This window comes from Pseudophryne corroboree, chromosome 5 (assembly GCF_028390025.1).
Source record: "Pseudophryne corroboree isolate aPseCor3 chromosome 5, aPseCor3.hap2, whole genome shotgun sequence".
Taxonomy (NCBI): domain Eukaryota; kingdom Metazoa; phylum Chordata; class Amphibia; order Anura; family Myobatrachidae; genus Pseudophryne; species Pseudophryne corroboree.
In genome coordinates, this window is record NC_086448.1 from 415013325 (window position 1) to 415029422 (window position 16098).

At 44.2% G+C, this 16098-nt stretch overlaps 1 protein-coding gene and 1 pseudogene across 1 annotated transcript in view; one reads left to right on the forward strand and one right to left on the reverse strand.

Moving 5' to 3' along the window:
- Positions 1–16098, reverse strand: part of SDHA (succinate dehydrogenase complex flavoprotein subunit A) — a 294640-nt gene that overhangs the window by 128683 nt on the left and 149859 nt on the right. The window lies entirely within an intron of this gene.
- On the forward strand, positions 4950–5068 carry LOC134930315 (5S ribosomal RNA; annotated as a pseudogene).

Below are 16098 nucleotides of genomic sequence, written 5' to 3' on the forward strand. Positions count from 1 at the left end.
CGCATAAGTGAAAGCAGCAGCTTTGTGAGGCCTGCAGAAAACGGTGGTTTATGCAGATACAGCCCAGTGTGAAGTTACTGAGACTCACCCCTGAGGGTTTGATATATGTCCTGGGTGAAAGCAGCTGCAAAGCCGCCTGAAAAATCTGTTGACATGGAGGATCTGCTTAAAGCCTTGCTGCAAGCTACAGCGGCTCAGCAGGAGGCCAACAGACAGCAGCAGGTGGCAATGGAGGAAAATTGGAGACTACAGCAGGAGGCCAACAGACAGCAGCAGGTGGCAATGGAGGAAAATAAGAGACAACAGCAGGCAGTTGTTGATGAACTTTACAGGCAACAGCGTCAGGATAGAGAGGCCTTAGCAGAAGTGGTGCAGAGACTTGCAGCTCGGGTTGGAGATGTGGCCGTCAGTGCTCCAACCAGCTCTAGTTCTATATGAGCCAGTCACTTCCTGCAGAAAATGACAGAGGCTGATGATGTGGAGGCCTATCTGACCACGTTTGAAAGGACTGCCGAGCGTGAGAACTGGCCGAAAGCACAGTGGGCCAGTCTGCTGGCACCTTTCCTGTCAGGTGAGCCCCAAAAAGCTTACTTTGATTTAAGCCCTGCTGAGGCTCGGGACTATGATAAACTAAAGACTGAGATCCTGACCCGCCTGGGAGTCACGCTGTCAGTACGAGCACAACGGGTGCACCGTTGGCTGTACGCCATGGAGAAGCCTCCGCGCTCCCAGATGCACGACCTTATTCAGCTAACAAAAAAATGGCTACAGCCAGAGACATTAAATGGTCCCCAGATGGTGGAAAGAGTCGTCATGGACCGCTACTTGAGATCTTTGCCCATGGTCCTGCGCAAGTGGGTGAGCCATGGAAACCCGGGTACTGCCGACCAATTAGTGGACATGGTAGAGAGGTATTTGGCAGCAGAGGAACTACTGATGACCACCCAGCAACCCATAGATCCTCGACAGCGCCCTTCAGTAAAGACTGGTAAGACTGTTCCGTGGGAAAACGTTGCTGGGCGGTTAAGAGAACGCAAGGCTGGAGAGACTGTAAACACTGGCCCTGGAAACAGGCCAATGGGGCTAGAACGGTCTATGCTGCCCAAATGGGTTGATAATCGTGTGGTTAAATGTTTTAGGTGTGGTATGCCAGGTCATGTTATTGCCAATTGCCCAGTCACGCAAGAACCCATGCAATGTGATGCTGCCTTTGAATGTCGCAGAATGTCTTTCTTTGCTAGGTTAGCCTGTACTGTGGTACCTTCACCTGAGCTGGAAAAACAAATGTGTGATGTGTTCTTAGAAGGTAACCGGGTAGAGGCCTTGCTAGATTCAGGAAGTTTAGTTACCCTCGTGAAAGCTGGGTTAGTGAACCCCTTAAAGGTCCAGCAAATACCTATTGGGGTAACTTGCATACATGGGGATACCCAACATTATGCCACTGCTGAGGTGAATATAGAAACTTGTTGTGGGTCAGCAATGGTTAAAGTGGGACTGGTCCCTACCTTGGTGCATGAGGCCATAATAGGGAGGGATTTTCCTCATTTTTGGAAACTGTGGGAATCACGGTTATCAACAGATGTGAGAAGTAAAAAGCCAGTTGATAATACCGGTGATTTTATGGATGTACGTGGGTCTTCGGAACTTTCTGGCCCTTTGCCTTTTGCTAGTTTGGCTGGGGAAGTGACAGATGGGGAGTCCAGTGAGGACCCTCTTGCCGGGAACAGAGACATAGTAGTTAGAACTGAAAGCGTGCCTGACCTGGAGGTAAAGAAGGATCTGTTTGCGTCTGAACAGTTAAAGGATCCCACCTTAATAAAGGCTAGAGAGAATGTTAAGATTGTTAATGGGGAACCTGTGGTACCAGGTGACAGGGTTACGTATCCCCACATGGCCATCTGTAATGAGCTCTTGTACCACATTGTCAAAAGGGGTGAGGATGTGGTGGAACAGCTGGTAGTTCCCCAGCCTTATCGGAGAACGGTACTAGATTTAGCTCATAGTCACGTTACCGCAGGACATTTAGGGGCAGAAAAAACCACTGAAAGAGTTTTACAAAGGTTCTTTTGGCCAGGGGTTTATAAAGAAGTGTCTGAATATTGTTCTTCCTGTCCTGAATGCCAGTATCATGCCCCTAGACCCCATTTCAGGAGCCCACTAGTTCCCATGCCTATTATAGAGGTCCCGTTTGACAGAATAGCCATGGATCTCGTGGGGCCCTTGTTAAAGTCTGCTCGGGGCCATCAGTATATCCTGGTAATTATGGACTATGCCACTCGATATCCTGAGGCTGTCCCTTTACGCACTATCACAACCAAGGCGATAGCTAGGGAGCTGGTGCAGGTATTTAGTAGAGTGGGAATACCAAAAGAAATTTTGACTGACCAAGGTACTCCATTTATGTCAAGGATCATGAAAGAGTTGTGCAAGTTATTTAAGGTCACTCACCTCAGGACGTCCATCTACCATCCCCAAACTGACGGGTTGGTGGAAAGGTTTAATAAAACATTAAAAAGTATGTTAAAAAAGGTTGTTGAGAGAGATGGGAAAAACTGGGATTGTTTGTTGCCCTACTTGTTAATGGCCATCAGAGAAGTTCCTCAGTCCTCTACGGGGTTTTCTCCATTTGATTTGTTGTATGGTAGACACCCCAGAGGGCTGTTGGATATTGCCAAAGAGACGTGGGAAGGACAGCCCACTCCTTATAGAAGCGTTATTTAGCATGTAACACAAATGCAGGATAGGATTGCAGCCGTGGTACCTGTTGTCAGAGAGCACATGGAACAGGCCCAAAGTGCTCAACAGAGGGTCTATAACCGGAGTGCCAAGATACGGGAATTTGCTCCTGGAGATAGAGTTCTTGTTTTGGTACCCACTGTGGAAAGCAAATTCCTAGCTAAATGGCAGGGTCCATTTGAGATTAGGGAAAAAGTGAATGAGGTTAATTACAAAGTATACCAGCCGGGAAAGAGAAAACCCAAACAGATCTACCATGTTAACTTAATCAAACCCTGGAAAGATAGGTTGTCTCTGTCAGCGGAGCCTTGCCCTTCAGTGTCTTCACCCCGGTTGCTTCCCGCAGTGAAGGTGTCAGAGACATTATCAGCTGATCAGAACAATCAGGTTAAAGAATTTCTCATCCAAAATAGGGAGGTATTTTCAGAGCTGCCTGGCCGAACGACCATAATAAAACATGACATTGTCACAGAACCAGGGGTCAAGGTTCATTTAAAGCCATATAGGATTCCTGAAGCTCAGCGAGAAGCTATTTCTAAGGAAGTTAAAACCATGTTAGAACTTGGAGTCATAGAGGAGTCTAACAGTGAGTGGTCCAGTCCCATAGTGCTCATCCCGAAGCCCGACGGTAGCATACGCTTCTGTAATGACTTTCGTAAGTTAAATGAGGTGTCCAAGTTTGACGCATACCCCATGCCCCGTGTGGATGAGCTTGTAGAAAGGCTGGGAACAGCCAGGTTTCTCACCACATTGGACCTGACCAAAGGTTACTGGCAAATACCTTTATCTGATAGCGCCAAAGAAAAAACAGCCTTTTCGGTTCCGGAGGGGCTGTACCAGTATAAGATGTTACCCTTTGGGTTGCATGGGGCTCCAGCAACCTTTCAACGGGCGATGGATAAAATTTTGAGGCCCCATAGAAAATATGCAGCTGCCTATTTGGATGATGTGGTAATTCACAGTACAGACTGGGGGTCCCATTTGGTTAAAGTACAAGCAGTACTGGACTCAGAGAGGCAGGGTTAACTGCTAACCCAAAGAAGTGCTGCCTCGCAATGGAGGAGGTCAAATACTTGGGCTTCACCATAGGCAGAGGTCTGATTAGGCCCCAATTGAATAAAGTTGATGCTATTCAAAACTGGCCTCGTCCAGTGAATAAAAAACAGGTAAGGGCTTTTTTGGGAATTACTGGGTACTATAGACGGTTTATTCCTAATTTTGCGACCACAGCAGTGCCGTTGTCAGACCTTACCAAAGGGAAGCAGTCAAATGTGGTGAAATGGAACCCTGATGCAGAAAAGGCGTTCCAAGCGTTAAAAGTGGCTTTGTGTTCACAACCGGTGTTGATAACACCAGATTTTTCAAAAGAATTTGTGGTACAGACAGATGCCTCAGAGGTAGGGATAGGTGCTGTGCTGTCCCAAACCAGAGATGGGGACGAACACCCTATCATTTATTTGAGTAGGAAACTCAATGAGCATGAAAAAAGGTATGCCATTGTGGAAAAGGAGGCTTTGGCCATTAAGTGGGCACTAGATACCTTGAGATATTACCTCTTGGGTAGACAATTCAGACTAGTGACAGACCATGCCCCTTTAAAATGGATGTATGTAAATAGAGGCAAGAATGCTCGTGTAACTAGATGGTTTCTAGCGTTGCAGGACTTTAAGTTTACTGTCGAACACCCTACCAGGAAAACCTTCAAAAACACTAATGGATCAAAAGAGCACAAGATCAAGCAGTTCATCAACTGTAACACGGTGTCAGTGATTTACATGCTCGAGTGCTCATGTGGGATGAAGTACATAGGGAAAACGAAAAGACCCTTGAAAATCCGTATACAGGAACATATAAGAAACATCAAAAACAAAGTACTAACACATGCAGTACCAAAACACTTTCATGTTTACCACAACTCAGATCCTGACGAACTAACCTTCAAGGGCATTGAACTGGTCTCTTTGGGCGAAAGAGGCGGGGACCTATCCAATCTTTTATCAAAACGTGAAATGTTCTGGATCTTTGAACTCAACACCATGCATCCAGATGGCTTCAATGAAGGCTATGAAATAGCCCCCTTTCTATAACGTAAGCTGATTGCGCCTATTTTTTCAATTTAGGCACCTTGTTCCTTACCTTAACTTCTGCTATTTCCACTTTATTCACTTCTTCCACTACGCCGTTACTGTGATACCTCCAGAGAACCACGCTGATGCTACAGCCATACCACACTGGAGATGCCCAACTCCGTTCGATCTTGGAAGCCAAGCAGTGTCGGGCCCAATTAGTACATAGATGGGGAACCATCATGGAAGACTGGGTGCTGTAATTTTCTTGAACAAGGGCTAAGAGGTTATTACACTAACTAATCTACCCTTTATCACCCTCCTATGGGAACTTTGGTGCAATTATGTTTTTTAAGAATTTTTCATTTATTTCACATACCATGTTTCTACCTGCACCCTGCTCGTTATGGTGTATGACTGCTACTATATTTTCCACATGATGTATGACTGCTACTACTTTCCACATGGGAGTGATTTCTGGATAATCACCTCATGACTTAAAGTATACTAGTATATATTAGGAAATACTAGAACTATTTAACCTGAATGCATTATGAAATAATCAATGTCTTCTTGCCAAGTACCAGCCAGATATCTAATTACACTGGCTGCTTCTATTATGTCCATATTTGGGATTAGAACCACCGATAGAGCTAAATATGAATATAAAACATTCATATAAATACCCTCTCTGAAACATGTTTTCTTTCTATTTTCGCTTTTACATTCATTTCCATTATGAAAAATCCTACCCAAAATGGCCGCCGCGACCACATGACTTTATTACCAAGTGACTGAAGGAATGCACTCTAAGAAAATGGCCGCCGCCACTGTACACACGTTCCCAGCCACTGTTACAGGATGGGAGAACGGGCGCATGCGCATTGAGAAGCCGGACAAGAACCCTCCCACAACCCGCACTCGGCGCATGCGCAATGGAGAATGCCGGACGCCGGAAGCGGGGCGGACGTGACGTCACCCGCGATCCGGACAGGAAGTCCAGGACTTTAAACTACATGAACGTTATTTAGGACTTTAAATGCATAGAATACAGTTATCTACATAGCGGTTTTCACCCTACATAGTGACCCTATGATATAAGAGCATTACCTCTGTGTTTTGAATGTTTGAACAGCATATGAAATTTGACACCTGATAATTGACAGGAAGTGATGTAGCTATCACTTCCTTACTGATACAGGTATATATAGATGAGCTGTCCCAGATGTATGTCACCCCTTGATGAAGTCCAGATAGGACGAAACGCGTTGGGTGCTATGATACATATCCTCTCTAAAAGCTAAGAACCTTTTATATATATATATATATATATATATATATATATATATATATATATATATACACTTTATATACTTTTTATGCTGATCTTATGTCCAATTTTTGCACTTTTAGGACGTTTTTTCCTCTTGTCTTATCGAAGTTTGTATTATTGATTTTATATTATTTTACATACAGTTTTTAGTAACGTTTCTGGCTCCCTGTAATAGGGCTATTATTTTATTTGTTTTTATTGGTGCATATTAGATTTAATAAAAATATTTTTTAAATTTAAGTCTCCGATTAGCATTAGACACCACAGGTCGCTTAAAACCACCTTATCCCTTCTCTTCGTTTACACTATACATGAAGCACCTTACCAATGCTTCTTTCTTTAAGGTGGAGCTGACGCCCGATTAATATAAAGGGAGTGTCTAGAAAAAGGAGACTTTTTTTGTTCTTTTATAAATATCCTGGACTACATTCTAGTACTATTTGGTATCGCGGTTAAGCGCCGATAAGCTTCCCCCCATCTATCTATCTATCTATCTATCTATATATATATATATATATATATATGTATATGTATATATATATATATATATATATATATATATATATATATATATATATAGCAGTACGGTACAGTAGTCCATTGGTCTACCTCTGTGTCGTCAAGTATACTACAAAAGTTCAGTAAAATTACCCAAAAATCAAAATAATCTGATGAGAAGCGTAAACTTGCCAATATGCCATTTACGACACGGAGTGGCAAGGAACGGCTGAGGCCCTGGCCTATGTTCATGGCTAGTGGTTCAGATTCACATGAGGATGGAAGCACTCATCCTCTCGCTAGAAAACTGCAGTGCCACTCCTAGCTGGGCCAGGTGTTTGTGTCGGCCACTTGGGTCGCTTAGCTTAGCCATCCAGCGTCCTTGGTGCACCTCTTTTTTTCTTTGCATCATGTGCTGTTTGGGGACTATTTTTTTAAATCGGCCATCCTGTGACACTGCAGTGCCACTCCTAGATGGGCCAGGTGTTTGTGTCGGCCACTTGGGTCGCTTAGCTTAGTCATCCAGCGACCTCGGTGCAAATTTTAGGACTAAAAATAATATTGTGGTGTTCAGAAAAGACTGGAAATGAGTGGAAATTATGGTTATTGAAGTTAATAATACTATGGGATCAAAATGACCCCAAAATTCTATGATTTAAGCTGTTTTTGAGGTTTTTTTGTAAAAAAAAAAAAAAAAAAAAAAACGAATCCAAAACACACCCGAATCCGACAAAAAATTTTCAGGGAGGTTTTGCCAAAACGCGTCCGAATCCAAAACACGACCGCGGAACCGAATCCAAAACCCGAAAAATTTCCGGTGCACATCACTAACACATACAACACAAACTGATTACAAACAAGCCTGCCCTATTGCATATGAGAGGAGACATTAAGAGAGGACACCAGCACACCAACGCTGCAGAGCCCCAGTAAGGCTGTCAGCGTTTTTATATTGCTATATCAGTTAAACTGTTTCTCATACGTCCTAGAGGATGCTGGGGACACTTCAAGAACCATGGGGTATAGACGGGATCTGCAGGAGACATGGGCACTTTAAGACTTTGAATGGGTGTGAACTGGCTCCTCCCTCTATGCCCCTCCTCCAGACTCCAGTTAGATTCTGTGCCCAGGCAGACTGGATGCACACTGAGGAGCTCTACTGAGTTTCTCTGAAAAGACTTTATGTTAGGTTTTTTATTTTCAGGGAAGACTACTGGCAATAGTCTCCCTGCATCGTGGGACTTAGGGGAGAGAAGTCAGACCTACTTCTGATGAGTTTAAAGGCTCTGCTTCTTGGCTACAGGACACCATTAGCTCCTGAGGGTTTGGAACACTAGGTACGCCTAGGGGTTCACTCCCAGAGCCCGCCGTCACCCCCCTTGCAGAGCCAGAAGTCAGAAGACAGGTTAGTAGAAGAAGATCTGAAGACTTCAGTGAAGGCTTTGAGGTACCGCACAGCGATCGCGCTGCGTGCCATGCTCCCACACACACAGCGGCGGTGCAGGGGGGGCTGCCTGGGCAGCATAAAAACCTCTTTTTAAGCTGGCAGAGTGGAATAGAGTCCAAACGAAGAAAAAATCCGCACAGATCATATAGGTCATATATTCATATCAATCAGTTACTTCCCATTGTTTATAATCAAAAACAGTTCTTAGAAGAAATTGTTAGTATTAATCATTAGTTTGGGGGTGCTCCCTGGAATAAATGAATCATATTAGAACACAGAAAAAAAAAGTATTCCACATTGGGGCACTCATCTGTAACTGGCTGTAATTATATTTCTAAATCTAGGTGCAGGACGATTCCCTCTAAAACGTAACCTTTATTATAATTGGTATAAAATACCAGTCATGGGTAGCTAGCGAAGTATTAGAAAAAAATGTGTGAAAAGTGAATAGTGTAGAAGAAAAATCAAAAATAAAAATAGAACACACACCAGTCTCAAATATGATCAATCAGTTAGATAATTCTCTCCTATAATGATTATACAACTATATCGTTGTGCTTGTTATCAATATTGACCTATAGGATTATATACATAAATTGTGCGCTCCCCTCATTGGGATATATGGGCTTATTGTTAGGGTATTTTGAATTGGGAGATCCACTTTAATATTGGTCACAGTGTACGACAATCACAGTCAGCAATTCGCATACTGATGCCATGAGTAGGTAAAATTCTGACACACTTGTGATTGTTACTCATGTAGACAAATTAATGCAGTACTATGTCTTAATAAGTGATGATTTTATTCTTGTGATCCTAATTTGCTACACATTCCAGTCTGATTTGTATGAAAACTGAGGTACTGCAGCGATATAATCTGAACACTTCTCTGTGCAACAGCGGAATCACTTAGATTAAATTGATGTTCTTGTCTAACATGCATTAACACAGGTCAGTTGAGGGGTTAATCTTACTGGAGCATAACATTCCAAACTCTCCGGAAGTTGGTAGGTGTCCTACATCTCCCTGCTCCTATGTGTAATCAATCAGAAGCAGCTAAATCAGGCCGTAAAATTGTAGCTCAGTCGGAGAATCTTGGTAACATACACTTAAGATGATAATCTATTTCACTTGGTGCAGTATGTCTACGGCTGATTATGTCAGGCCAGAATGGTCTGACTATAATACAGGGTATCACAAACGTGTTGTCCAAATAGTGGACTCATTCACACTGACCCGCTACAAATGTATCAAAATCAGCCGTGTCAGTGTTAGCATAACCTGACTACTTTACATTGTATCCACCACATGTGCTGCCAATTACGTTCTCATGCAGTTGCCATATAACATAGTGAGGGATCAATTCTGTATATAGATATTGAACTAACCGTTTCTATGAATTAAACCCTAATATGCTGGCTGGATAAAAGAGAGAGATCGAGTGTCAGTTTACTGCATGTCTTGCTGTTCAATGCCGGTAATAGCAATAGTGCATTATATCAGACTCGTTCTCTCAACTGTGCCCAATTAAGCTTTACTATATCCCTGGTGAGGGGGAGACAACACTTAATTAATATCTAATAGCATCCTACGGTACATTTGATCCGGTGCCCCGGATATCAGATTCTCTCAATAATCAACATATACTGATTGCACAATAAGATATAATGTATAGAGACAGTGTGATCATTTAAAAACACGGCACCCAGAAGGTGGGTGGCGTGCTAACCAATGCGCTTTTCGCATATAAGCTTTAACGTCAAAGCTTATATGCGAAATGCGCATTGGTTAGCACGCCACCCACCTTCTGGGTGCCGTGTTTTTAAATGATCACACTGTCTCTATACATTATATCTTATTGTGCAATCAGTATATGTTGATTATTGAGATAATCTGATATCCGGGGCACCGGATCAAATGTACCGTAGGATGCTATTAGATATTAATTAAGTGTTGTCTCCCCCTCACCAGGGATATAGTAAAGCTTAATTGGGCACAGTTGAGAGAACGAGTCTGATATAATGCACTATTGCTATTACCGGCATTGAACAACAAGACATGCAGTAAACTGACACTCGATCTCTCTCTTTTATCCAGCCAGCATATTAGGGTTTAATTCATAGAAACGGTTAGTTCAATATCTATATACAGAATTGATCCCTCACTATGTTATATGGCAACTGCATGAGAACGTAATTGGCAGCACATGTGGTGGATACAATGTAAAGTAGTCAGGTTATGCTAACACTGACACGGCTGATTTTGATACATTTGTAGCGGGTCAGTGTGAATGAGTCCACTATTTGGACAACACGTTTGTGATACCCTGTATTATAGTCAGACCATTCTGGCCTGACATAATCAGCCGTAGACATACTGCACCAAGTGAAATAGATTATTATCTTAAGTGTATGTTACCAAGATTCTCCGACTGAGCTACAATTTTACGGCCTGATTTAGCTGCTTCTGATTGATTACACATAGGAGCAGGGAGACGTAGGACACCTACCAACTCCCGGAGAGTTTGGAATGTTATGCTCCAGTAAGATTAACCCCTCAACTGACCTGTGTTAATGCATGTTAGACAAGAACATCAATTTAATCTAAGTGATTCCGCTGTTGCACAGAGAAGTGTTCAGATTATATCGCTGCAGTACCTCAGTTTTCATACAAATCAGACTGGAATGTGTAGCAAATTAGGATCACAAGAATAAAATCATCACTTATTAAGACATGGTACTGCATTAATTTGTCTACATGAGTAACAATCACAAGTGTGTCAGAATTTTACCTACTCATGGCATCAGTATGCGAATTGCTGACTGTGATTGTCGTACACTGTGACCAATATTAAAGTGGATCTCCCAATTCAAAATACCCTAACAATAAGCCCATATATCCCAATGAGGGGAGCGCACAATTTATGTATATAATCCTATAGGTCAATATTGATAACAAGCACAACGATATAGTTGTATAATCATTATAGGAGAGAATTATCTAACTGATTGATCATATTTGAGACTGGTGTGTGTTCTATTTTTATTTTTGATTTTTCTTCTACACTATTCACTTTTCACACATTTTTTTCTAATACTTCGCTAGCTACCCATGACTGGTATTTTATACCAATTATAATAAAGGTTACGTTTTAGAGGGAATCGTCCTGCACCTAGATTTAAAAATATAATTACAGCCAGTTACAGATGAGTGCCCCAATGTGGAATACTTTTTCTTTCTGTGTTCTAGAGTGGAATAGAGTGCCTGGGCACTAAGTCCGAACCCCCACCAGAATCATTTATTTAAAAAATAGCGGGGCTGAAGCGCGCCATTAAGGGGGCGGGGCTTAGCCCTCACAGCTCTCATCAGCGCCATTTTCTCTCACAGAAGCTGCAGACGCGCTGATCCTTTCCTCCTACCACTGTACAAGTAACAGGGTGCAAAACGGTGGGCGGGGGGGTCACAGTAATTTGGTGCAGTTATAAATTTTCATAAAAGCGCTACAGGTCTGGGGCTTAATAGTAAGTTTTCAGAACCGGGATTGAGCGCTGGGTTGCGGAGCTGGCAAACTCCCTGTGTTTCTCTGACAGGCTTTACTGTGGGTTTGTCCCCTATTTGCCCTGTGTGTCTGTGGGTGTCGGTACACGTGTGTCGGCATGTCTGAGGCTGAGTGCTCTTCCCAGGAGGAGACTGTTAGGGGCAGAAACGGCTGTGGGAGTGACCCTGTCGGCACCGCCGACCCCTTATTGGGTAAATGTGTTGAATGCCTTAAATGCTAATGTGGCTCTTATTAATAAGAGATTGGATAAATCTGACTCTCAGAACCAGGCATGGAAGAAGTCTGTGGAGGATGTGTTATCACAGGTCCAAACCCCCTCAGGGTCACATAAACGTTCGTTCGCTCAGTTGGCTGATACAGATACTGACACGGACATGACTCCAGTGTCGACTATAATGAGACCAGATTAGACCCAAAATTGGCTTAGAACATTCAGTACATGATTGTAGCAATAAAAGAAGTGTTACATATAACTGAGGACCCTGCGGTTCCTGATGCTAGGGTCTGTATGTATAAAGGAAAGAAACCTGAGGTAACGTTTCCGCCCTCTCATGAACTGAATACGTTTTTGAAAAAATGTGGGAAAATCCTGATAAAAAGTTTTAGATTCCCAAAAGGATCCAGGTGACGTATCCGTTCCCCTCTGGGGATAGGGATAAATGGGAGTCATCCCCCATTGTGGACAAGGCCCTGTCAAGGTTATCAAAAAAGGTGGTGTTACCGTCTCCGGACACGGCAGCCCTTAAGGAGCCTACAGATCGTACACAGGAAAATACGTTAAAATCCATTTACGTCACCACAGGTACTCTGCTAAAGCCAACCATTGCATCTGCATGGGTGAGTAGTGCTATCGAAAAGTGGGCAGATAACTTGTCATCTGATATAAATACCCTAGATAGGGATAGTATTCATTTAACGCTGGGTTATATCAGGGATGCCGCAGCATACCTGAAGGAAGCCGCAAGAGATATTGGCATGTTGGGATCGAAAGCCAATGCTATGGCTATTTCAGCTAGGAGGGCATTGTGGATTCATCAATGAAATGCTGATGCTGACTCAAAGAAAACTATGGAGTCTCTCCCATACAAAGGTAGCGTCTTGTTTGGTGACGGTCTCGCTGATTTGGTATCTACGGCTACCTCGGATAAGTCGTCATTTTTGCATTATGTTCCTCCACAGCAAAAGAAAACTCACCAGTTTCAGATACAGTCCTTTCGGCCAAATAAATACAAAAAGGGCTGAAGTTATTCCTTCCTTGCTAATAGAGGAAGAGGTAAAGGTAAAAGATCTCCTGCTGTGGCAGGGTCCCAGGAGCAGAAGTCCTCCCGGGCTTCTGCCAAATCCACCGCATGACGCTGGGGCTCCTCTGCGGGAGTCCGCACCGGTGGGGGCACGTCTCCAACTCTACAGTCAGTTCTGGGTTCATTCAGGCCTGGACCCATGGGTGTTAGAAATAGTGTCCCAAGGGTACAAACTAGAGTTTCAAGACGTTTCCCATCGACGATATTTCAAATCGGCCTTACCAGCTTCTCCTCCGGAGAGGGAGGTGGTATGCGATGCAATACAAAAGCGGTGTCAAAATCAAGTGATTATCAAGGTGCCCCTGTCACAACAGGGAAAGGGCTTTTATTCGAGCCTGTTCGTGGTCCCGAAGCCGGACGGCTCGGTCAGACAGATTCTGAACCTAAAATCCCTCAATTTCTATCTAAAAAAGTTAAAATTCAAGATGGAGTCTCTCCGAGCAGTGATCTCCAGCTTGAAGAAGGGGATTTTATGGTGTCGGTCGACATAAAGGATGCCTACTTACACATCCCCATATATCCTCCGCATCAGGCTTACCTGAGGTTTGCCTTTTAGGATTGTCATTACCAATTTCAGACGTTGCCGTTTGGTCTGTCCACGGCTCCGAGGGTTTTCACCAAAGTAATGGTGGAAATGATGGTTCTCCTGCGCAAGCAAGGAGTCACAATTATCCCGTACTTGGACGATCTCCTGATAGAGGCGAGATCCAGGGACTGATTGCTGCAGAGCATTACGACTTCCTTGTCAGTTCTACAACAACATGGTTGGCTCCTAAACTTGCCAAAGTCACAGTTGAGTCCGACAAAACGACTGTCGTTTTAGGGAATGATTCTGGACACGTTATTACGGAGAGTTTTCCTTCCAGAAGAGAAGACTCTGGAAATTCAGAGTCTGGTCAAACAAATTATGAAACCAGCGAGAGTGTCAATCCATCAATGCACTCGGTTGCTGGGGAAGATGGTTGCGGCCTACGAGGCCATTCCATTTAGCAGGTTCCATGCCAGAGTGTTTCAGTGGGATCTGTTGGACAAGTGGTCCGGATCCCATCTGCACATGCACCGGAAAAAAATCCTGTCCTCCAAGACCAGAATCTCGCTCCTGTGGTGGCTGCACAGCTCTCACCTCCTACAGGGACGCAGGTTCGGGATCCAGGATTGGATCCTAATGAATACGGATGCGAGTCTCCAAGGCTGGGGAGCGGTCACACAAGGGGAAACTTTCCAGGGAAGATGGTCAAGCCAGGAAGTTTCTCTACACATAAACGTGTTGGAGTTAAGGGCCATTTACAACGGCCTTCAAGTGGAACGTCTTCTTCGCAACCTGCCTGTCCTGATACAGTCAGACAATATAACAGTGGTAGAACACATAAACCGCCAGGGCGGAACAAAGAGCAGAGCGGCAATGGCAGAGGCCACAAAAGTTCTCCTCTGGGCGGAAAGACATACAAGCGCTCGATCGGCAATATTCATTCCAGGAGTGGACAACTGGGAAGCAGACTTCCTCAGCAGACAAGAGCTCCATCCGGGAGAGTGGGGTCTTCATCAAGAGGTCTTCGCAGAAGTGACAAGTATTTGGGGAATTCCTCAAATAGACATGATGGCGTCTCGCCTCAACAAGAAACTTCAGAGATATTGTTCCAGGTCGAGAGACCCTCAAGCAATAGCAGTGGACGCCCTAGTGACACCGTGGGTGTTTCAGTCGGTGTACATGTTCCCTCCGCTTCCACTCATTCCAAAGGTACTGAAGATCATAAGGACAAAGGTTCAGGCGATCCTCATTGTTCTGGACTGGCTAAGAAGGCCTTGGTATCCAGATCTTCAGGGATTAATCGTAGGAAATCCTTGGCCTCTTCCTCTACGAGAGGATCTGTTACAGCAGGGGCCGTGCGTGTATCAACACTTACCGCGGCTAGTTTGACGGCATGGCGGTTGAACGCCGGATCCTAGCCCGAAAGGGTATTCCTAATGAAGTCATTCCCACACTTCTTCGGGCTAGAAAAGAAGTAACGGCGAAACATTATCACCATATTTGGAGAAAATGTGTCTTGGTGCGAGTCCAAGAGGGTTCCTACGGAAGAATTTCAGCTAGGCCGGTTTCTCCATTTTCTGCAAGCAAGTGTGGATGCGGGCCTAAAGTTGGGCTCAATTAATGTACAAATTTCGGCCTTATCAATTTTCTTTCAAAAAGAATTGGCTTCCCTTCCGGAAGGTCAGACTTTCGTGAAATGCATGCTGCACATCCAACCTCCATTTGTGCCCCCGGTGGCACCGTGGGATCTTAACGTGGTGTTGCAGTTCCTTCAATCACATTGGTTTGAACCATTTCAGAAGATCGTGGTCATGCTGTTGGCCTTGGCATCCGCCAGGCGGGTGTCTGAGTTAGCGGCCTTGTCTCACAAGAGCCCATATTTAATCTTCCATGAAGATAAAGCAGAGTTGAGGACTCGTCAACCGTTTCTTCCGAAAGTGGTTTCATCGTTCCACATGAACCAACCTATTGTGGTGCCTGTGGCTACTGCCGCTTTCACAGAGTCAAAATCCCTCAATGTGGTTAGGGCTTTGAAGATTTATGTCGCCAGGACAGCTCAACTTAGGAAAACAGACGCTTTGTTTGTCCTGTATGCTCCCAACAAGATTGGGAATCCTGCTTCTAAGCAGACTATTGCGCGTTGGATCTGTACTACAATTCAGAAGGCTCATTCTACGGTTGGTTTGCCATTGCCAAAATCAGTGAAGGCCCACTCTACCAGAAAGGTGGGCTCATCCTGGGCGGCTGCCCTGGGGGTCTCAGCGTTACAACTTTGCCGAGCAGCTACTTGGTCAGGTGCAAACACGTTTGCGAAATTTTACAAATTTTACACCCTGGCTGATGAGGACCTCAGGTTTGGTCAATTGGTGCTGCAGAATCATCCGCACTCTCCCGCCCATTCTGGAGCTTTGGTTCTTGAAGTGTCCCCAGCATCCTCTAGGACATATGAGAAAATAGGATTTTAATACCTACCGGTAAATCCTTTTCTCCTAGTCCGTAGAAGATGCTGGGCGCCCGTCCCAGTGCGGACTCTATCTGCAGTAATTACTTATTAGTTATTGGTTATGTTACACACGAGTTGTGTTTCTGTTATGGTCAGCCTGTTGCTGACATTGTTCATGCCGTTGAC